This window comes from Tenrec ecaudatus, chromosome 9, assembly GCF_050624435.1.
Source record: "Tenrec ecaudatus isolate mTenEca1 chromosome 9, mTenEca1.hap1, whole genome shotgun sequence".
In the NCBI taxonomy this organism is placed as follows: Eukaryota; Metazoa; Chordata; class Mammalia; order Afrosoricida; family Tenrecidae; genus Tenrec; species Tenrec ecaudatus.
The window spans coordinates 104,378,181-104,383,236 of NC_134538.1; positions in this window are offsets into that span (position 1 = coordinate 104,378,181).

Genomic DNA, 5,056 nt, shown 5'->3' on the forward strand with positions numbered 1-5,056 from the left:
TGTTGCCATCATTCTTTTCCAGACATTTACTTTCTATTGAGCCCTTGGTATCTATCAGCTCCTTCTTAATATTCCCTAGCTTTTGAAAATGTCTCCTTCTATTTCTTGCACAGTTTGGAGTCCTTTTCTGTCCCTGCCCCACAGCATTTGATAGGCTGTATCCAAAAGAGGAAAGACAGGGCATGCTAATGTGAGAATATTTGAACAAAAGGATCTTTGTGCATATTTTACAGATAATTTATGAGGAACTTTGAGAGATGTGGGTTGCAAGTCTAATTATAATGGAGGCCACACAGCTCTGTATTTGCTATATTAGACCTTAAAAGAGATCTGGTAATTCTGGTAATGCAGTATTTCTTCTGCATAATAAATGTTATTGTTAAATGAATAGTTGACATCAATTCTTTTGTTGTGCATTGCTACCAAAATTATAGTTCTCTTAAGGTGTGCTGACAGGACTAATTTCTGATCTCAGTTTTCATGATTCTGTTCTGCATTTATACCATACTCACAACACTAAGCAGGGCACGGAAGGAAACACAGCTAGCAGTAGCATGCTCTGTCTCATGCTGAGTCTCATGTGTCATCTCAATAAAATGTTTCGATGGTGCACAGCTAGACGGTAAAAGAAGAGAAGAAACAATGCAGCAGGCTTCAGCTTAAATGTTCCACCATAATGCGTGACGAAGCATTTTGAACCTAGGCACATAATGCATTTACACTCTTAGGTTTCCAGAATTTACTGTTCTAAAATATAATTACTTCCTTATGTCACTATGGTCCACCTTTGTCTAGCAAACTGAAATAAAGCATATCCAAATATTTGATCTTTTTAAAAATACCATCCTTTTTAATTACATACAAATTCACTGTAGGGAAATAAAGAAATACAACCAAGGAGCAAAAATGTGGCCTCTTCCCTACCAACCTGGTGGAGCACAATGGCTCCACAAGGCAGGGGCGAGAGGAAGGGAATTTCGTAACAATGATGTGATGACTGGGGAGCGCACATCAGCCTTTACAAGTGCATCCAGGCAGTGCTACAAAAAGCATGCCTCTTGGAACCTCACGGAGATCTGGAAATTTGCTATGAAGTCGATAGAAATATCAAATGTGTGCATGTCCGGCAGGCTTAGTGAGCTGTCCAGGCTAACTGAATAAGGCGTGTTCCATACCATATCCATGCTCAGCGGTCCAGAAAATGTAATGAGGACAAAGACTGGCTAAAGGAGCTCTGTACATCGGTTACCCTTGTACCATCACCACTTTCAAAAATCGAAAGCAGTCAATATAGATGAGAACCAAAACTATTAACAAAGTGATAAAACTGCAAAAAGTAAAAGGGAAAAATATGAGCTTCACTCAAATGGAAATTATAGTTTCAGAGTAGCCATAATTTATATATTTCATATTAAAATGCATTTGTGTTAAATACTTTTATGTTAACGGACATATGTGTGGTTCAGAAAAATTGTCATCTGAAATATTGAAATGAGTTGTACAAATATCAAATGCTTCTCATGTTAAAAACTTATAGTAGGCGAATGTATATATGGCTGGGGTAAGATATGGCTATGTATATATATATAATAGAGTAATAATAATATGTAACAATAACAATAAGGGTCCCTGGAGGTAAGGGTGAATGAGAGAGGGGATAAAGGGGAGCTGATATTAATTGAATTTTGAAATGCTATGACATCTATAAGAGCACCCTATAAAATGATTAATAAACAATATTTTTAAAAGAAAGATGTGGCTATCTGCTCCAATAAAAATTTACTGTCTCAGAAATCCTGTATAGGGTTGCTATGATATGGATATGACTTTTTAGCAGTGGGGTTTTCTACCTCTGAGATATAACTTTGTTTTCCCTTATATGAAATCATCCAGTTATTTAAAAAAATGACCAACTTATAGTAAAGATACCCATATTGAGGAATCTATTGGTTGGAAATTGCCAACGAAGAAAGCACAATTTGTCAAAGACAAAAGTTGATGTTTGTTTTCATCTGACCAACATAACCTTGATTCTGTCATTTAGTCTAATCTAGTCTGATCATTCTAATTTTAGCCATTGAGTAGAGGGAGGGATGGAAATGTAGCCATCACAACTAAGGGATAGACATTCTAACCTTCTATAAAATCACCTTTAAAAATAGGAATGACACAAGAAAAAGAATAAATGTATAACAACACTAAAGCCAAGCAGGGCATCATTATCAAACGGAAACTTTTAATAGCTTCTGGAAAATGTACAGCAGATGGCAGAATGAATGCTAGACACTTTGGAGCAATGCAGTGCACTAGGTTAGCAGGTAATGGAAACGGGAGCAGTCCATGAGCCAATCCCTGAGAGAAACTATTAAGAATTGGTCAACAGTTGAGCTAGACCCATTTTAAAAGTTCTTTAGCCTACAGGTTAAATCCACCCAAATAACCAAATCAGATGTGGGCTCTGATTTATGAAAGCAGGAGGACCATGCTTTGCGCCTGGGCTGAGTGAGATAAGAGCAGATCTTATCAACAGGCTGGACATAACGAAAACAAGGACATGCAGCGACACATTGAAGACTTGCCCCACAGAGAGCTTTCCTGCATTTCACCATTTGAGAAAAGTCAGTGGGTTGGTTATTTATAGGTTTTCTCTAAGCCCTGAAGGAAACTTGCCCTTCCTCTACTGTCAGAAAGCGTTCCCGAAACAATTCCTCAGCAAACCAGTGGAGCCCATTAAATGAGTTCTCTCTCAGGAAGAAGTATTATTCTTCCTAAAACATAACCTTGATATTCACCATGGAACCTTCACATACACATACTGAGGGGAAAAGTTCTTCATTTATAAATAGACTGACTTCATGGCCCGAAGAGAAATTAGACATGTACTGTTTCAGACAAGTAAGCAAAGAGGTAGAAAATACGAAGAAAAAAAACAAAAAGTTCTAAAATACGTAGTCTTTGTTTGTCATTCTTTTGAGCAACCAAGCAATTCTCTGAATGTTTGAAGATCTTCTACTCTATGGGCTTGCCACAGTGGCCAAGGGGGCAGAGCGGCTTACACTCCAGCCCCTCTCACCCGCAGCGGAAGCCATCCTACTCCTCGGGGAAAAGATGAGGCTTTCTAGCCCTTAAAGAATTGCAGGATCGGAAATCCACACGAGCGGTTCTACTCGGTCCTACGGGATGGCTAGGGGCCTGAATTGACCCGATGGTAGTGAATTTGGTTTGGGGTTTCTGAGCCTTGCCAAGGTAGAAGCCAGACACTTGCTTTCCCAGCCTCATTTGTGCCTTGGACCCAGACCTGTGGCCTAAGGCGGAGGTGTTGTTAGTGACGCTGAGTTGGCCCCAAGTGTGAGAGCCCCTGTGAACTACACATCCTCCACTTTGGGAAGCATTTCCGGAGACCGGTCGCTCCGGATAATATGTCTGCGCATTCTGAGATGAAATTTCCCTATCTTTGCTTCGAAGGAGCATCCTGTCTTCTTCCAACGCAGCGTTGTTTGTTCTTTTGGCAATCCAGGGTACTTTTAATGTTCTTCACCAGCACGATAATTCAAATGCACCGATTCTTCTTCAGTCTTCAGTCTTCCTTTCATATATACATGTGTGTACACACACACACACACACACACACACACACACATTGAAAACACTATAACTTGGGTTAGGTGCACCCTAGACCTGTGTGTTAGGCTGGATAGACTAGAGAAACAGACAACCCTGGAACACTCATTTATGTATAAGCAAGAGTTTTATATCAAAGAATAATTGTTTACTAAGAAAACATCCCAGCCCAGTCCAGATCAAGTCCATAAGTCCAATACTAGTCCAAAAATGTTTCTTCAGACTCATGCGGTCACATACAGTGATGCAAAATGCAGGAAGATCACAGGCCGGTGGGTGAAGTCTTGTGGTTCCGATGGCGGGGAAGCATCTCAGGACTGGCCTGGGTCTCCATGTGGCTCCTCCAGCTCTCGACTGTGGCTCCCCAACAGGAAGGTGAAGCAGAGAGAGGCGCTCGCAGGGCTCAGCAAGTCTCTGCATGACTTGTCAACAGGAAAACACAGAGAGAGAGAGAGGAAGTTCCCAGAATCCTCGTGAGAAGGCCACACCCACAAAGAAGCAATATCAGGCTGACTTGATTGACAGGCTAGACACCACTGCTACACTATTTATCAAGTTGATATGAATTTATGTAACTACCACATCCTGAAAGTAACATCCTTGCCATTCAAGTCATTAAAGAGGGTCTTGGGCACCAATTGTTTCATCATTTAATCTCCTGACTGCTGCACTAATTGTGGATCCAAGCAAGACAAAATCCTTGACAACTTCAGTCTTTTCTATGTTTATTCCGATCTTAACTATTGGACCAGTTTTGAACATTTTTAGTTATAATCCATATTGAAGCCTGCGGTCCTTGATCTTCATCAGCAAGAGCTTCAAGTTCTCCTCCCTTTCAGCAAGCAAGTTTGTGCTATCTTTCCATCTCCAGTTTTTAATAAGCCTTCCTCCAAACAGGATGCAGAGTTGTGCTTCACACTGTCCAGCGTCACTGATGATTTGCTCAGCATACAAGTTTAAGAAGCGTGGTGAAAGGATACAAGCCTGATGCACATCTTTGCTGACTTTAAGCCATGTGGTATTCCCTTGTCTGGTCACGCAACTCCCTCTTCATCTGAGCACAGGTTCTGCATGGGCACCATGAAGGTTCTGGGATTCCTACTCATTCCAAGGCTACCCATAGTTTATGATCCACAGAGTCCAATTCCTTTGCATAGTAATAAAACACAAGTAAGCATCCTTTCAGCCAAGTTCCTCTGACATCAGCAATATCCTTTGTTTAACGTCCTCTTCTGAATCCTGCCTGAATTTCTGGCCACTCCCGCTCAATATACTGCTACAAGCATTGCTGAATAATTTTCAGCAAAATTTGACCTTCATGTGATATGAATGACATGGTTCTATAGTTTGAGCATCTTTTGGGATCACTTTTCTTTGGAATGGACACAAATATGGGTCTCTTCCAGTCAGTTGGCCAGGTATCTGCCTTGCAAAT